This window comes from Mirounga angustirostris, unplaced genomic scaffold (genome assembly GCF_029215605.1).
Source record: "Mirounga angustirostris isolate CCGP_5_RB_7025 unplaced genomic scaffold, mMirAng1.0.hap1 SCAF_1, whole genome shotgun sequence".
In the NCBI taxonomy this organism is placed as follows: domain Eukaryota; kingdom Metazoa; phylum Chordata; class Mammalia; order Carnivora; family Phocidae; genus Mirounga; species Mirounga angustirostris.
Window position 1 is genome coordinate 28,261,231 of NW_026991709.1, and position 19,293 is coordinate 28,280,523.

A 19,293-nucleotide genomic window follows, 5' to 3' on the forward strand; every position below is an offset into this window, starting at 1 on the left:
TTTTTCTAAACAAAATAGATTATTGATGGGTTGAGTACAACCTGTGCAAGCTCTGGCTCAAAGCTTTTCTCTCCAGTTGTCCTTCCTCCATCCTGCCATCTTGCAGCTTGTTCTCTAAGGTTCTCAGAATATCTGTGGTGAAGGACCAGTTTTTGTTTTCACTTCATTTTTTTTTAACAAATTACTTTTATTGTATTTTTAAAAAGCTGCTATCTACGACAGATTGGAAATGAAGAAAAAGGCCTACAAATTACAAGTCCAAATTTTTCGTCATTGAATTCAACTGATAACAAATTACATTATCACATTCTATAAAACTTCTTAATTACAATTTCTGATATTTGAACAGAATTCAAATATCTGTTATTAGAAACTTAAAGTTTCTAAAACATACTGTGTACTGCTGAGCTTCCCTGCTGGGACTGATGCTCCTCCCCCCTGCTTGAAGAGTGCTCTTTAACTTACGTTCCATTTGGCAAAGCCTTGATTTTGCTCGTCATTTCACATGCCACCTGTGTGGCAGAGTGCCTTCACTAAAAACCTGTTCCCTGCCTGTCTTCTTCCCAAAACTTTGCCCTTCCATGCTCTTTTCACTTTTTGCATGCCTTTCTTATACTAGGATCTCACTACATTGTGGATTATATTTTTCCTGACGGGGGTGAGCCTACTAAGGGCCAGTTTATCACTTAGTTATCCTTCTGTCTTCAGTTCTCAACACATAGCAGCTTCTTTATAAATATTCTGGCATGGTGAATTCAGAAGAGTAATGACTGTGCAAAGGTGGTAGATATTTCGTATCATCTTTAGCTTACTAATTTTCTTTTTTAAAAGATCATTTTTTTTTTTCTTTCCCCTACCCAGGTCTTTGAAACATTTCTGCATAGAGAACAGTATTTATCTGGCATGGTTATAGCATAAATTGTTGAAAATTAGAAAGTAGAGATTTTGTTTGAAGATTAAAACCAAGATTGAAGTTCTTGACTCTGTTACAGTAGACTGGGAGCAGCTCTCAAACTTTTAGTCTCAGCACCCCTTCAGACTCTTAAATTATTGAGGACCCAACAGAGCTTTTCTTTGTGGGGGTCATATCAACCAATATTTTACCATACTAGAAGTTAAAATCGAGAAAATGTTTAAAACACAAGAATATACAAGGCTACACTCCATTAGCCATTAACACATTAGCCATGACACATCACGTGGCCTCTGGACAACACCATTGTACACTCACGAGAGAGAGAGAGAGACAAAACAGATAACAGGTTAGTACGATGAAAATAGTTTGACCTTATGCACCTCCTAAATGGATCATGGAGACTCTTGGGGTCCCTGGACCACGCCTTAAGAACTTCTGCTTTACAGGAATTTACTTGTCTAATTGCCAACAGAATATTGTTATTTTTATTTCAATGATGGATCCTAGCTTTTGTGTTTGTAGGTTAATAAGTTGGTTGTTTTGTTTTGTTTTGTTTTAGTATCTGCAAGTCTTATCATATTACCCACCCTCATATTAATGTCTAGACATACAGTGTGCTGGAAACGTACCGGTGGGATGGAGATGCTTACTCAAGAAGTCATTTTATTTGTAGATACTTAAGAAGGTCATTTCTAGTTGTGCCCTATCACTATATTGGCTCTCAATTGCTAGACCTTTTTATGACTTGTGAACCTCCAAATACATCTCCTGTGATGATGATTCTTCCTCCAGAGGGTTTGGAGATTTGGTCATTTCTTAATGAGTTCACAGAGTAAAGTTTACTTCTTCAGGGAAGTGAGAAATATTCCCTTCGGAATCTTTCTTCTCTCCTTTGTTTGACCTTCCCCTCCACTTGCCTCAACCTGATCCCTGATGCTGGCTTTCCTTTTCTGAGAGTACAGTCTGCTCTCTGGCAGATAGTTTCTTGGCCCTGGTGACTCCTGCTCTTTTTTACTCCCTACCCTCTTACCTTGGCTGATACTCTGTTAAATTCTTTCTGAGGTCTTAGCAGGACAGTCAGTCTCTAGAGTATTTGACGACTGTCTTCAAATTGCATGGGTACTGGGTCTTCCCAGAGAGTTCTGGGATTTCTTTGTGCACCTTGTCAGCTGCATGGGAATACCAAGATGGCTGCTAGTTGAGACCTAATTCCCTGACAACTCAATATTGTTTTTACTAATAGGCTTTTTATTGTGTAATGGTGTCATGGTGTGAACTATAATTTAGGGACTTACCATTATAAGTGACACACTAAAAGCACAAAGCTGATAGGATGTTGGGGATTTTTTATTTTTTAATTCTGAATTATAAACATAGTACATACTCAATAAATGTGTGCTGAATTAATTTTATGCTCATTAGTGTTGATGAAACTCTTCATAATGTGATAGCCTCATCAACCACATTATGATTTAAGCCAGACATCTCTCTCTTGTAGCCAAGGGAAATATGCCTTCACACTATTCTGAAAAGGTACACATTGCTGCCTTAATAAGCAAAAATCCTTCCTGATACTTAATGAAGATTGTTACTTGAAATGTAGAAAATTCAAATCTACAACAGATTCTGATTTTGACTCTTTGTTACATACCTCTGTAGGAGTTCTTAGTTTTCTTGAAACTTTGTACAAATCATGTCAACAAGGTGATTTACAAACCTGGGCTTGAGATATAATAATTATTTTCATTATTTTTTGACAATGAATTTGCTATTAAAAATACCCTTTTGGGGATCACCTGGGTGGTTCAGTCATTAAGTGTCTGCCTTCAGCTCAGGTCATGATCCCAGAGTCCTGGAATGGAGCCCTGTATATCCGGCTCCCTGCTCAGCGGGGAGCCTGCTTTCCCTCTCCCACTCCCCCTGCTTGTGTTCCCTCTCTCGCTGTCTCTCTCTGTGTCAAATAAATAAATGAAATCTTTAAAAAAAAACAAAAAACAACCCTTTTTTTACAGTACTTTTTATGTTCTATAAATTGCTTTCTAAACATTCAGACCAGCCTTTATTGTTTTTTCAGTTATCTTTTTCTTCAACATTCCTGCCCCCTGCCTTATTTTGACCATGTTTTCTTCTCTGCACTAATTCATCTCAATTTCTCCCCTTCAAGCCATCAACAACTCTACAACTTCTGTTTTTGTTTTTGACATGCATTTAATCATACCATTGCCTGTAAACCTTCCACTGCCCACCAGATAAAGGCTAGCTCCTTGGCATGGCCTTGATTCAAAGTCCTTGGTCCCAATTTCGTTTTCAGCCTAATCTCTAGTCACATTGGACCACCGCTTCCTGTATCACACTCAGCTCTTCCCTGCCTATTTATGTAACCTAGGGTGGCGCCATTCTCTTCTCCCTGGCCAGCCCTTGTTTTTTAACCATCACTGACCACCTAGGGCACATGTACCTGTGAACTGAAAACCTAGCTACTGTTCACTCTGCGTTCCTAGAGTACTTTTTTTACAGACTTCAACCATAGCATTTAGCACAGTATATACTCTTGTCTTCTTTTGCACAGGGACTAAAGAAGAAATTCACATGTATGGTTCACTCTCATGCGTTATCTACTTACAAGGTATTACTTTACCCTTTTCCTGTCCCATTCAGGAAAGCGTATCAGAATTCAAGTAAGTGAAAGTATGGTTGTTACTCAGCATAATCTTGAATTTACTTAGTCTTTTTTTTTTTTAAGGGCATAATTTGAAACCTACTAATAAATTCTGTGCCTTTTACTAAATATTCTTTACAACTAATTATGATATACCTTATATCTGATGATGACAAACTAACATGTTAAAGATGGAGAGATACTTATAATGCAGTATCCTAAAATCAGTGTTATAGTGTTTGTTCCCTTAGACTATTGGGAGCATAGCTACTAAATTAAACTTCGAGAGCATTGCCAGGGAAGACTCACACCCTCTGCTGGCACCGATACTTTCTCTGGATTCATGCATTGGAAGTGCTACAACACAGTAACACATGTCACACTGATTTTTTGTAACAAGCCTGACATGGCTTTGTTTTATGTATGTTCATTTTCTGTTTTTTCCTATTCTGATTTTTTCCTCTCTTAGCAGTGTATCCATCATGTTAGATGTAAGAAATGTGTAAACGTATGATGTAATTTTCTTCACTTGTTGTAATTTTAGTAAGCTATAGGTAATATGCATGAAGTTTGTGACTTAACCAACTAGAAGCTTATTCTTAAAAAAGAAAGAAAGAAAATTCTAGAGATTAATGTTGATAGAAATGTTTCCTTATTCTTAACCTATGACTGTCCTGCAAATCTAAGAGCTAACAAATAGAGCTTTAAGTTTTACATTCACTACACTAAAATATGGGCCTGGGCAAGAAGAAAATTGACCCAAATTCTTAATAAGTGCAGTGGGAGGTTTAGTTTTGAGGACTAATAGCTGCCCCATCCTTTGTGATTGCTTGCTTACATAATTTGTTATGAAAGAATGCTTCTAGGTAAACTATCTCTCCAGAAAGCTTGTGATTTGTTCTGTTCTGCTTGGGAAGGGTTAAGAGGAGACAACATCCTGTCAAAGACCTTGTTTTTAATTTTGCCTCTCACACTGGCACAGATCCTGCTAAGAGCAGCCCAGATTAGTTCGGAAAACCTTTGAAGAGATTTAAGATGTCCTTCAGCCAGTTTGAAGGTTTTTGTCTTGCAAATCCAGTACAAGGGCGCCTGCAGGCATCTCGACCCTTGCTGTGCTGCTGATGCAGCTCAAGGTCACACTAACCCGCCCTGTGACATTGAACAACAAAAAAAAATTATGCGGTGAAACTGCTTCAGCGTTTAGCCAACCAACAACTTCCTTTAGTGAGGAACTGAGGAAGAAGTCTTTTTTTTCCCCTCTTTTTCTTTTTTTGGGGACTCTGTGAATTTTTTGCTGTAGGAAATAATCCCGGATTTATGGTGTGTGTGATGACAAGGTCATTTCTTAATTAGAACACATGTAAAGAACAAAGCTAAATGGCTTCAAAACAGCTTTGTAGTTGATGGAGAGGATTTAAATTATTTAAAGAGATAGTCACCCATGTATGATGGAAGCTGAATTCTAAAGGCATTAACTCCTTCATTCCGGTCTACTTGCCATTTTTTCCTTTGAATTCTTATGTTTGACTTACATTCTAAACTAAAGAAAATGTGTAAATGCCCATTTTTTAACAAGGTGAAACATAATTTATGAATCAAATTCTTAGATAAACTTTTAATGGAGAAGTTTTCTTCCCATGACAGTTCTCTTCTGGGAATTTTATCAAATGACTTGTTTTAGGAGCTAGGAATTATGAACTTTTCCCTCTGGCAACTGTGATTTATTTAGAATGTGTTGGAGGGGATGAGCAAAGGGCTTTTTATTGCCTCACCTTGTCTCCCTCATTTTTGCCCATTTGTGATTTAGAATTCTAGTTGAGCAATTTATCCCTGCTTCTTTAGAAATTATAGCACAGATCATTCAGGTTTCTCAACTCTCAAAGAATCAGTATAGGAAGATAGGTGCTTCTTTCCTAAGGAAAAATAAAAGTAGTGTTAGTTTAAAGTGGACTTTCAGAAAGTTGTTTCTGAATATACGTAACTTTTTTGAGGCACAATGAAACCATGTCCCTAAAGACTAAGCCATATTGGATTCCTTTCCATTGTGGGGCTTGTTTGCCCATTTTGTTCCTCCTTTGTTGCCTCCCAGTGCTAACTACCAAAGACATTCGTTGGGTAGAGTCCAAGTGAATTGGCTTCCTATGCTTATCACCTCTGTAGGGGCAGAATAACCTGAGTAATTTATAGTTGATTTTTTAAATACATGTCATATACAGAAGCACACTTGCAGTTATTTCGCTACACAAAATCACACCATGTACAAAAATTTAACATCGACGTAATGATATCAGCATCACAGTTTTCTCAGAATTCATATCCGGTTACTTTCTTGGAGATGTTTCCCTGTGAGTGTGATTAAAGTAGAATCAGGGCAAGTACTTGGTGAAGATGGACAATATTTTAAGTGCGACTATTTGAACTGATATTTTAGATTCTGTGGGCCACACTTCAATTTAAGTTTGAGGGGATAGCATGATAGATTGTGTAAGAACCATTTAGACTTAACTAGACTTACTGTTCTGAAGGATTTTCTTCTAGTCAAGAAACAATTTATTTGGGTCTTCCATGAAAAGTAAAAAGGTATGTGTACTTTGAGGTCCTGGGTATTTTAAAGGATTTTAGGTTTGCAAAAAGAAAATGCCAGAGGGAAAAATCTATATGCAAGAAAACAGTTAGTGTGCCTCTGTGCACCCCTGCCCTTGCCTGGAGTCTGGGATGCCCTTATGTCATGTATGACCCAGGCTCACCTGCTAGTAATTTCTAATTCACTGTCCTAATTCATCGATTTGTTATCGCTAATTGTTCTTCATTTACTTCTGTGTAGTTTCCAGTACCTAAAGGGTTGAAAGGTTGCTGTAATTGGCACCCGCAGCTGCTCTTTCTTTTGACAGGGGATAATTTTGCAGCCTATGCTTTGTGTGACAGCTGCCTAATTGGGCATTCTCCCCTTGTAGCAAGCCTGCCTCCTCCAGCCTCCCTGCTGACAAATGGTGGTGGATTATAGATGAGGACACGCTGACCCATTCGACCTTGCTGAGACAGCGGGGAGGGGCCTCCTGCAACTTGAGGGAAGCTTTAGGTCATTTAGAGGACAAGGTCATGAGCCAGGTGGGGAAATGACATGATATCACATGACAGTAGCCTGATGACATGGTCAGTGTGTCAAGGACAAATGCATCAGTATCGATTAAACATTATTGCAATACTTCATTGGAGGTGCTAGTATTTCTTAATTGTTCCAGCTGCGTTTTTTTTGTTTTTTGGGTTTTTTTTTTTTTAAGAAGAGTGCAGAATACGACATGTCTTTTAGCAGTGTTAAAGTATCTGTGTACATGAAAATAGAACTGGTTTAGGAAGCCTTTCCTGTTAAGTTTATTTGATCATCTAGAGTGTTTTGTCTTTAATTATTGCTTAGTTTGCAGCCCCTTGACTATCAGTACTTTTAAGGAGTTATTTGAAAATTAAGGCAGGCAAATTAAAATGAGGTAGTATGTGTTGTTAAAAAAAAAATGTATCAACTTCTGTCATCACCCTACTCAATGATTTGGCATGCCTTTTCACATTTTGGATAAAAGACTAAGCCAAGTAAAAATGCCTCATAGAAAGGAGCCTCAGTATTTTGAATTTATTAGTTCAAAATTACCACTATGCTACCATAATTATAAAGTGTTAAAGATGTTTTTTAAATAATTTTGAGACCTGAAAATATTTTTTTAAATAGCTTATGGTTATACTTAGTATGAAAACTTTAAGATAAATGAAAATCTTTTGGACATCTTTTCACTATTGGTAATGCACATGCTTTTCTTGAAGAAGTGGTCGTGAGCTATTATATTACCTTTTTAAGTGCAAAATCTTAAGAATCTTTGCTGAGTCCATTAACCCTATGTTAATACTTGAAAGTATAAATCCATGTAAACAGTATTGGATAGTCCAATTTAGAAAAATGCCGTTTAAAAAAACTGAACAGTGGAATGCAGAGTACTGATCATGATTCTCATTTCTGGGAAAATATAATTATTGTTGGGTACTGTTGGATCTAAGCCCCCAGTCCAACAGGAGGTAATTTTGTGATCCTGAAATTAAAAAAAAAGAAAAGAAAAGAAAAAGAAAGAAAGAAAGAAAAAAAAAACAGTGGTAAAGTGTGATGAATTAGTTCACTGAAGTAGACACATCTGTATTTTCATGGCATGTGCATGGGGACGTGTGTGTGTGTGTGTGTGTGTGTTTAATTTTGACCGTGCTGTGCATGTGTTAGCTGCTCTCAAACCCTGACTCAAGCTTGGTGGAGGTTTAATCCTGTGCCCTTGTACACGTAGACTTGATTAGTAGTTGTGGTTATCTCAGCAGAAGACATACCGCCCTCCTCCTAGTATTGGTCGGGACCCGGGCATTGGGGAGTCAAGGCAAAGGAGAAAGAAAAGAGATTTTACATTAGTATTCTATGAAAGCCTTACTGTCTGCAGAACAGATTGATTGCTCCGGTGTACCTGTGCTTGGCACCACTGCTGTGAAAGAAAGGTAGGGTTGTAATTTGTTTTATTGTATTACGTATTGTGACACTCCAGGAATATTTAACATGCGCTTTTTCTATGGCACGTGCTTTAAGTCTAAGTAAAGAAAAAGGAAATAAATGAATGGAAAGTGTGCAAGAGCAGTGGGCTACAGCTTTGTTTACTTCAATCCACGGGATTTCACTAGAATAAGATAATTTTGCTGAAAGCATCACTAGGAACATAACCTGATTGATAACGAAACCCTCTAAAGTGTTCTGAGGCACTAATCTGCTTCACTGCTTGAAACGTGTCAGGCAGAGATGAAATTCAAGCTAATATTGTAAGATTTTAACCACAAAATGAATGAGAGAAGTCATGGAGGACCTGGTTGGTTTAGGAAATGATTTTTAATTATTTTTCAGTAGATTACATTGTTAAGGGTCCTACATAAGGTGGTGCAGAGAATAAGAAATGAGATTTTCATTAAAAAAAAGAAGAGGTAGCCGCTGTACCACCTTAAACTATATTAAGTAAATTAAGAAATGTTTTATTTGCTTTATTCTTTTACTGATTTCATTCATTTGTATAAACATTGTACTGTTTGATTCTGTTGTAGGAAATTGAAACATTTTTTCAAGTTTTTTTTTTTTTCAATGATGTGAATGTTTGTCAGATACTTACAGTGTAAAATTTAGGATTGCTTGGTATGAATTAAATAAATGTGTAAGTATTTCACAAAATGGTTGAAATACCTGTGATTGGGATTTGACCCCTTGCCATTTTCAGGCATTCTTGAAATGTTGTAGCTGCACTTTTGAGGTTACGTATAAATTTGTACTGTGAAAAGGAGAGGAGAAATTCCTCTTGTCTAAGCCTCTTGCCACATGTGAACTGCAAGTGCCCTTTGCCTCCTCTGTCCCCATTCTGATCCTTCGATTATAATCAGAACCTTGATTTCGGAAAGAGAGGAAGCAGAATAGCTCACTGATGGAATTAAAGTTGTTTTCCATTGTTTACTTCCACATTCCTGAAATTAGTATATAGCTTTACAGTTTTTAGATTGCATTTCACTTCCATTTAAAAGTGTAATTGTTCTGCATATACTAATTTTAATTTATACCACAAAAACATCCTGATACAGAAGATCAGTGTAATCAGAGGTCATGGGCATTGGTCTACACTTGCTCTCAGATACTTTTATAGAAAATGGGTGAATGGAGAAACATTTTTAAGCATTTGTTAAATAACAAATACAAATATACCAAATCCTGATGTGATTAAAATTCAAGGTTTTATTATCCATAAAGGGAAGGGCTGTTTTCAAGGAACTTTTAAACTCGATGGCAAAATTAAGACTATTAGAGATGTTTTCAAAGTTGAATATAAGCCATCAAAATGATTACTGCTCTATTCTTATATACTTAGTTTTGTAGTTTTTTCTTACTGAAAAAATGTAAATTGAGATAACGTAGAAGAAAAATAAACCATGGAACTAAGAACCAGAATATTTTCCAGAATAAAACATGTTTTAAACTTTTTCTAGTTTTAATTTTAGTTTTTAGTTTTGTAATTACTTTACAAACTTTGAAAATTTCGGGATCTTTCACCTTCTCAAAAGAAATGCATGACATGCATATATATAATGTTCAGCCAACTCAGAATGGGAAGATAGAGAAGGGAATACCAAATAAAAGAAATTGATATTTATGTTTTCTTTTGTTGTCATTCTTCTTCTCTTGGTGGTGTGGGAGGTTGTTTTTGTTTACCAGAGTACCCACAATTCTTATTGTGCCTGGCACATAACAACTGCTCAGTAAACATTTCTTGGTCAAATGAATAAAGAATGCTCGACCAATCTACCACGCCCCCAACACACACACTTTGTTTTTTCTCTCTTGTCTATTTACAGTTTCAATTTTTGCTGTGCTGACTGTAGTGAGTCCTTAGTATCAGCTTCTCTTCTGAAAGTATTCTGTGTTGAAGGAATAGGGATTCATTGTTTTAGAACCAACCTAGGGACCATGTTTATAGAATTCTCTTATAGTCAGAGTAATTCAGGTGACTGCGTTGTTCTTCCTCTGAACACTGGACAGGGAGGTACAAACATACTTAGCATTCTTCACTTCAAACTGACTCCATCTTTTTTCCTCATCTACTGATCTATGATGTTGAATTTTTTTAAAGCTATGAAATCTGTTTCTTATTTAGATTCATTTTGTACATTAGTACAATCTAGGTACATTACGCTTATTAACCAATATCAACAAATTACTTTGAACATCCAAGAAAACTGCATGTTAACTTTGGTCAGAGATTTCTAGGTGCATGAAACATATGGAGAAGACAAAACGTTTAGCATGTTATCATGACTATTAATTTAGGCCATAAAACGGAAGTCATTCATGAGGACAGCTTTAAATATGTGGGTGACAATTGTCTAAGCTCAGTTAATGAGTTAATGTTTTTATTATTTGGTGTCCATTAGCTAGACTTAGACCAGGGTTTTTGAGTAGTAGGAGCCTTAGAAATCATTTAATATAAAAAGTACATTTAACAAATGAGAAATCTTATAGCCACAACAAAATTGAATTCATATCCAAGTAGGATGTAAATTAAAGCAAACTGATATATCATTTTATACAAACACAGCAATTGTATGCTCCCCATGAATGTGGACCCAGTGTATTTTTATTACCAGAAAGAGTGAGAAAATACTGATATCACTAAAAAAGATATTAAAAACTAGGGAAAAATCTTTATATAAAATTATCATGTCTGTATTAGAATAAATCTGTGAATGGTACAATCACAAATAAACACATAATAGTCTATTTATATTTAATATTTTATGGCAGTGTTTTCCTTAATAGTGTAATAATGGCTGAGCAGAGAAAGAGAACAGCTAACAGAGACTCTTGCTGGGTAGTAGGAACCTCCAAGGGGAAATACCAGCCAGGCGTGGCCTCCTTGAAGCATAATTAAATGCTGAATTGACAAATTTGAGAAATATTCTAATTGTTCTGGGAAGCATTAGACTCCTGGGGATGGAGTTGGGGTTTGCAGATAGGTCCCAGCAGTGCATAAAGAATGAGAAGGTCTATCCAAAAATCCGTGCCTGACAAGAGTAGACTCGCCTTCATCTAGGCTGAGATTCATAACCTCATTTTATTTCTAGCAGAGAAATGAACGAGGAACTAGGGAACTGATGGGAAACCAAATTGACCAAACATGGAAGTAGTGGGAAACTAGTAGGCATTGGAGTTGTGGTTTGGGGACTTGGATGTCTCACGCACAGAATTCAAGTTTATAAAGCTTACAAGTCATAGGAATTGCAGTAAACTGTTTCTAAGCCTTTCTCTCCTGTTCGTGGGAGAAAAAAAAAATCTCCATTCCTAGCTCTTTGATTCAACAGTTGGGCAAAGTTTACCAGCAAACTGTTTTACATCTCTAAACCTCAGTTTGCCCATCTTCAAAATGGGCTTTATTATATATCTACCTTTTGAGGTTATTATGAAGATTAAATGAAAGGACACATGTATAGTGCTTGGACCATTATATAAATATTTGATAGTTTTTTGTGTATGGGGTTTGTGTGTCTCGATGTAAGACAGCCATGTCCTGTGCAGATGTATTCTTTATGCTACTATTGATAACAGAGGACCTGACGAGGTAAACATAATATGGTGCAATAGAACTTTCAGCTATTTCAAAATGAATGACACAGTCTTTTATATGCAGCATAGTGAAGTTAGATATAAACTCTTATTCCCATTTTTTTACCTGTCAATTTAGTCTCAGATTTCAACATTTAAAAAAAAAAGTCTGTAATTTTAATATCATTCCCTCTCAAAAGTACATACTAGGTCAGTTATGTGATATTTATTTGCATTGACTATATTAAAATATGTATAAACACTGCAAGTAATTTTCAATGACCACCTTTCCATGTAACAGTGTAAAATGCTGAAGTAAATCATGGATCTCAGTTTAGAATTATAGGAAGTAATTTGGAAAATGAGAAGCTAGAAGTGATAAGTTAAAGTTTAATTTGTTTAAATCTTAGCTAAAAAGTTTAGTTTTCTTCCAGTGACACTTATAGTTTCCAGACTCTTCTTTTCTCCCTTTAGTCGTAGGAATTAGCAATTATAAGATTTTGTAGATCTTTAGGGGATCTAAGTGTACAAACGTGGATGCCAAATAAATTGCAATTAACACAATACTTTCTCTGGAAGGCACAGAAAAGAGAAATATTAGAAATACTTCATGATTGATCTGAGTTTAAAATTTAACTTTTTCATTGGTTAGTACTTGTAATTTTAAATGAAATGATTATTTCTTTATAGCAGCACAAAAATCAAAGAATTTCTTAAAGTTATACCTTTTAAACATCTTGACTTGTCTTACATGATAAATTCAAGTGATTGTGTATGTATTTTTTATGCCGCAAGTTGCTTTTCAGTATGAAAGTTATGTCGTCAGAGAGAAACTAAGAATATGTAGATACCCACTTACCCAGGAAAAATTCAGTGTCTCAGACATGCCTGTGGCAAACAGAATAAAACTAATCCTTGTCGTTGTGGAGCAATAATTACAGCATAGTGGTAGAAGACAGGTATTAAACAAATACTTAAAAAGCAAGGAAAAGCAAGCAAGAAAAAAGAAATCATGGAAAGAGAGAAGTCCTAAGACAATTGTGTTCTTCTGGGTGCTTTGCTAGGGCGTGAAGCCATTGGGAAAGGCTTGTGGGAAAGGAGGTGACACACAGGCTGAGTTGGGGAAGGAGGCAAAGGAGCAGTCAAAGGAAGAGCCTTGTAGGAAGAGGGAACCTCATGTGCAGTGGCTAGAGGGCTGGAAAGAACTGTTCTGGCACCGAAGGAAGTCCGTGTAGCTCAAGTGATGCTGTCCAGTATGGTAGCCGTGAGCCACACAGGGTTTGTCGGAATCGAGATGGGCTCTAAGTGTAAAATATATACTAATTTAGAAGACTTGGTGTGATGAAAAGACTATAAAATATCTTAAGATTTTTATATTGGTATCACAATATTTTGGATATATTAGGTTAAGTAAAATCTATTCAGATTAGGTTTACCTTTTAACTTTTGAAAAATATGGCTACTAGAAAATTTTAAATCACATTTTTGGTTCTCATTATATTTCTGTTGGACCGCAACTTAGCAGGGTGTAATGAGCAAGAGGCTAAATGACTTGAGATAAAATTGGTTAGATTCACCAGAGTCAGATTATACAGGGCCTTGCGGACCACAGAGAGGAATTCAGACTTTATTTGAAGTGAAATAGGAAACCATTATGGGTTTTTAGCCAAGGGGATTTACCTTTCACAAAGAGCATTGGCTACAATGTGGAGAATGTATTGGAGGGGGGCCAATTAGGAAGCTCCTACAGTAGGACGGACACACACACACACACACACACACACACACACAGCTAAAGCAGTTATCCCAACAGCTGTCAGATAACGTTATATAAAAAATAGCCTCTGTAATCATAAATGAGTTTCTCAGTCTTACTGATGGAATTTCTTAAGCTATGGATGTAGGCATTGGTTTAGGTTTACAGGTGTAAGAATTTTCCTTCCTCGTGTTCATGGAATATTAAAATTCTTACAAAATTAAATCTCTACCAGCTTCCCAGAGCACCCTAATTCGTGGAAATAGTAATACCTCAAACCATGAATAGCTTTAAAGATTTTTAAGAGTTTTGACAAACCTGAAACATTTCTTAATACTTTGGGGTTCAAGTAATTACTTGATGATTTGGTGGGAGCTGCTGACATCACGGATCCTGCAGGTCTGTGCAGCCTCGGATCTAAAACTTAAGAAGCTTCATCAGACTGCACGGCCTTTAATCCTCCCAACTATTCTCTTGGTAGAGCTTTTTCTCCTTCTCTCGTGCATGAAGAAACTTGAGACTTAGAGCAATTAAGCAAGCTGCCAAGGTTATAAGGTAGTAAGTGACAAACCCCGGGCTAAAACTCAGATCATTCAGATAGGTGTTGTGATTTCCTCTTACCTGATTGCTCCTTTTCTGTAGTGTGTGTGTGTGTTTGTGTGTATAAATGTGAGTTAGATTTGTCATTCATTTTATTTGGCTCAGAAGCTATATTTGTAGGACCACTATTTAATTTATATAACATCAGAATGATTCATAACTTTGGCTTTTTACTGTTATTCTGTGATGGTACAGGGTTTAGATTATTTTTCGTAGTACTGAAAAAAAATGTAAGACATGTCAATATAGTTTGGGGGTTTTTTTTTTTGTTTTTTGGGTTTGTTTTGTTTTTGTTTTTGCTTTAGGGGGAAAAATACAGTTTATTTACTATAGAATCTGTTTTCACTTATGAGTACTTAGAGGATACCAGCCACAATACTATGTATTTTGCTTGTCTTATGTCATTAAATCCTTTTTACAGCCTTATTAAATAGGTAACATTATTCCCAGAATCCCAGAAAACTAAGATTCAAAGCCCAAATTCTTAGCTTTGGTATGTTATCCACTTTTTTAGGTATATTTGAAACAATTATCTTCTCAGTATCCCTGTTATGGAGCATTTACATTGTCAACAGAATTTTTCACTTTAAAAAGCAAAGGTCATTTAAACATTAACTTTTTAAAAATCACATTTCTTGGGGGTGTCTGGATGGCTCAGTCAGTTAAGCATCTGCCTTCGACTCAGGTCATGATCCAGGAGTCCTGAGACGGAGCCCCACATTAGGTTTCCTGCTCAGCGGGGAGCCTGCTTCTCCCTCTCCCTCTGCCCTTCCCTGCTTGTGCCTCCTCACTCACTCTCTCTCTCTCTATCGAATAAATAAATAAAATCTTTTTAAAAAATCACATTTCTTTAGCAAAATTAAAGTTGATCCAGGGTTATCACTGACAAGGCTGATACTTTTCAGTAAACTAATAGTTTTATTTCCTTTAATTAAATGAAAATAAAGGAGGGTAAATCAGGTGACACTTAAGTTCTCCCTGTACAGCATAAAAATATAGCAGTTTGCTTTTAATGGATGATCTTATAAACAATAGGATAATGGAATCAATAGGCCCAGTACCGTGATTAAGCACTGTCCTATAACTTCACATACCAAGTCACAGTAAATACATATTATATGGTTCTACTTTAGATTTCAGATTCTTTCTACTTTAGATTCAGATTCAGTTAGCTATGTGGTGTTATATCAAAGGTTGTTGAAAATACTTGAGTATCCAAAACGTTTGCAATACAGTACTAACTTACTTTAGTTTCTATTACAGTGATTGATTTTGGAAAGGGTAGGTTTTGCCTAATTAATATAAAATTATATTAAAACAATTATGTAGATTATCAGCAGTATCTCCTAGAGAGATAAGGAAGGAAACTAAATTAACATCTCTGAAGGACTTGCTGTGTTAGATGTTATGTATGCATTACTCAGTCTTCACAACTCTCCCTTTAGATAAGTTGATATCCTACATATTCAACTGAGGCTCAGACAGATGTACCCAGAGTTGCAGAGCTAGTGGATGGAGCCCCAGTGCTACTGTGTTTGAAGTTCACAGTATGTTTTATAAATGAAAACTGGAAGGAATTTTTGATGATACGAATTGTTTGAAGGTGTGAAAGAAGCTCTTTCCAAAATGAACTGTGGAAAACCTGACTCTTAGATTTTCTTCATTTTAAATTATTGGCATTGAAAGCTGGTAGGATTAGAGTGATGTCTAGTCCTGTGAGTAGCCAATACAGTAAAATAGTTCATGGAGTTTAGTTTCTCAGTCCTGATTTTTTCTTGTTACTGGTCTTGATTTTTGTGGGTTACTTCCAATCCTCTTTTGTCCCCGGGCCCATCACAGTAACGCAAAGGTATAAATACTTAACAATGCAAAATACAAAGATTATCTTCTGCAATTGTAGAAGTGTTTCTCCTGTTGGCTTTTTTTTTTTTTTTTTGTAACTAAAAACTGGTATTGAACAGATTTTAAGGAGGTTTAATCATTTTTACCCCTTTTCAGTCATAATTGTACTAAGAAGATTTGACTAGTATCAACTATCTGATGACCATTTTTCTTGATTATGTAGTTAAAAGTAGAAATTCAGGGCACATTCTTACTTAGTTTTTTTCCAGTATGTAGCCTTTAATGTATAATTTTGTTCTTCCATTTTGCTGGTTATACACAACTCCACATAGCCCTTTTATTCTGACTTGTGTTCCAACCAGTTTTACTTCATAATGTTTATGCTGTTGAGTAAAATATTTAGAACAAAAATATTGTTAAATTTGGGGACTTTTTTTAGTACACTGAAGATGTTTTTAGTATTTTTTTTTTTAAGATTTTTTTTTTAATTTATTTGACAGAGAGAGAGAGAGCACAAGCAGGGGGAGCAGCAGAGGGAGAGGGAGAAGCAGACTCCCCGCTGAGCAGGGAGCCCGACGCTGGGCTGATCCCAGGACCCTGGGATCATGACCTGAGCTGAAGGCAGACGCTTAACCAACTGAGCCACCCAGGTGCTCCAATGTTTTTAGTATATTGAAGGAGTCCCCCCACCCCACTCCCCACTTTGTGTCACTCTACTTGAGAGTATTCCTATAGTGCCTACCTCCTGGGAGGGTGAGGGGACACCGTACTTAGTAAGACAACTTTGGTAACTATTTTATAGCAAACCCATGTTTGCAGTTAGACTTTTTTTTTAAGCACTAAGTCTTTTCTTTTAAAAGTTTGAATGGTATTCTTATGTAAATGGATACAGAAACTTATCAGCCATTTCTGTGAGTATATCCTAAACCACTGTACTCACTTGAGCTGAATTTGTAAGTTAAATCGTTTACGCGTTATCCTTGCCTCTGGAATTTATTTCAAAAATAGACTGGGTTTCTTTAAGTACTGTAAGACATTCAAAATAGAGGAGAAAACATTTGTCAGAGAAACGGGGCAAGTAAGAGAGAGGAGGAAAAATTCTTAAAGGAAAAGAATTCTGGATGTGGTTTCTTACCATCTCAGATGTAAATGGACAATATTTATAGTTTCTTCCACTTTAATACTGGGAATCTTAGTCACATGCCTGGGCTTTAGAGTATGTTGTGGGGAAAGTAAATGGAGCAATGGGTACCATGTTTCCTCTGATTATGATACGCATAGAAGAGTATATTTTTTTTTTATTCTGGTCACTTTTTGAAAATTTGGTATCATTTATGCAAGTATTTGTATTTCCTTTTGATATCCATGGTAATTATCTATAAAACTCAACTGCAAAAAAATTAGAGTGAGGGCGCCTGGGTGGCTCAGTTGGTTAAGCGACTGCCTTCGGCTCAGGTCATGATCCTGGAGTCCCGGGATCGAGTCCCACATCGGGCTCCCTGCTCGGCAGGGAGTCTGCTTCTCCCTCTGACCCTCCCCCCTCTCATGCTCTCTGTCTCTCATTCTCTCTCTCTCAAATAAATAAAAATAAAATCTAAAAAAAAAAAAAAAAAAATTAGAGTGACACTTAGAAAAGCCTCCCTTTTGTGAGGAAGAAGGAAGATGCAAGAAGGCATTTTTTCCTTCTAGAGTGGGAATACATATTTACCCCCTGAAAGGAGCATCAGTTCTAAAAGATGGAGAAGAGAAAGAAAGGCAGAGTGATTAGGCTTAGCTGTACTAAGAACATTCTCAAGGAGAACTTTAAAATAAGGAGCTAAAATAGCTAGAGCCTGGGGAGATATGATAGAATCTTAAAGAGGATCTTGTTGAGCCTTCTCCTTTTAAATGAGTAAAGTGAGGCACAAAAAGAGAGTAACACAAGGTCACTCTTTTTCCCCCCTTCAGTGTCTGTTGTCGCTCCAGAGTTCCAGGAATTGGTCCAGATGGCCAAATTCAGTATCCCCCTGTGTTGATCCTGCCCTGGTCCTGTTAACAAGAAGAGGCATTCTACATGATATGCAGGAAGGAGTTGAGTGAGAAGTAGTTGGAGAACTGTCAGAGCGGAACCTTCTGCCTCTTTTCTGATTTATCCCACCATGAAATAATTGTTATTTCTGACTCTTCCTTTGGGCAGTTATTGTCAAAACATTTTGGCCGAGGCTGTAATTTAGGATCAGGAGCCACCACAGTTTATTTAAGAATTGGAGACAGGTGGAAATCCAATAGTTGACAGCAGCAAGTGAAACAAGAGAAGCATCTGGAGCCCTTAGGTCCAACCTGGCCTTGCCTGGCCCAGGGTAACCCTGCTTCTCACCCAACTTCACTGATGAAGCTTAACTGCAGGCACTACCACAGTGTGATGCCCCTCACTGTGAGATGCCATACCTATTTCCTATTAGAAAAAGGGGCATATTCTTCTAGAGATGGTAGAGGTTAGCTGAATCAAGATCCCCCTATCTAATATTTTGCTATCTAGCCCTCTGAGCAAGAACCATCTGGTCTTTATTTGCTTGCCAACTTCAAAATAACCCATCTACCCACCCTTAGTGCTTGGTTCTACTTTAGGAATTCATTTTCCACATCTACTCACACATATAGCTTGAATACAAGTGTCTTCCTTAAGATTTTATCACCTCTTGTCTGATTCCTACTGTAATTCCCTGGCATGGGCCCTTACCCTTCAAATTGAGAGAAAATACCCAGATTGTATACTGGGTAAAGACATTTCCTCTAAGCTTGCCTTTTTTTTCAAATATCCGTTCTCAAGGCCTTGAACCTTGTTCAAGGCTCAGCATCTAGGGCTTGGACAACCCTAGTCTGAGTCACAGTTAGGCATTAATACCTGCATTAAGTATTAATAATCCACCCTGTCCCGCTCCCATATCCAGTCCCCAGCATAGAGAATGTGACTTTCCCCTCAATACCAGCAGCCGTTGGAGTTGTGAATACCAGCACCATTGATGAGTAAAACAAGTAGAAGTAATTTAAGACTTGAGAATTAACAGAAAAAAAGAAGAGAGACTAAACCACTTGAAGAAGAGGGAAGAGGTGGAGGAGGCAAGAAGAAAGAAGGAATGGGAGGAAAAAACTACATGCGTAAGAGCTGGAGCTGCTCCTACATATTGCCTTAGGCTAGTGGCACTAGACTCATGATTGGAACCCACTTGATGGATGTGAATCTGACTCTGAGGTCTTAGGAACTGCTCTTGAGTTTAATAGTCCAGATTTGTTGTCATCTGAGCAAAATGACAAAGTAGAAGAAGTCAGGAACATGGACGAGGAAGTAGGCTACGTGTGCTCTATCATGGTTCCCTTTTTTCTTGATTGAG

General features: G+C 36.9%; 2 protein-coding genes across 5 annotated transcripts in view; both read left to right on the forward strand.

The window, feature by feature from the left end:
* NRIP1 (nuclear receptor interacting protein 1) overlaps positions 1 to 19,293 on the forward strand; it is a 97,684-nt gene that overhangs the window by 52,648 nt on the left and 25,743 nt on the right. Inside the window, exons 2-3 of one of the 4 annotated variants that reach the window (XM_064580104.1) lie at positions 3,486 to 3,542; positions 6,530 to 8,096. The exons of 2 other annotated variants lie outside the window; for them this stretch is intronic. The gene's annotated coding sequence lies outside the window, so the exon portion shown is untranslated. The remainder of the gene's footprint in view (positions 1 to 3,485; positions 3,543 to 6,529; positions 8,097 to 19,293) is intronic. One more of the 4 variants, XM_064580105.1, reaches the window with a different exon arrangement.
* SAMSN1 (SAM domain, SH3 domain and nuclear localization signals 1) overlaps positions 1 to 19,293 on the forward strand; it is a 419,971-nt gene that overhangs the window by 4,284 nt on the left and 396,394 nt on the right. The gene's annotated exons all lie outside the window — the stretch shown is intronic.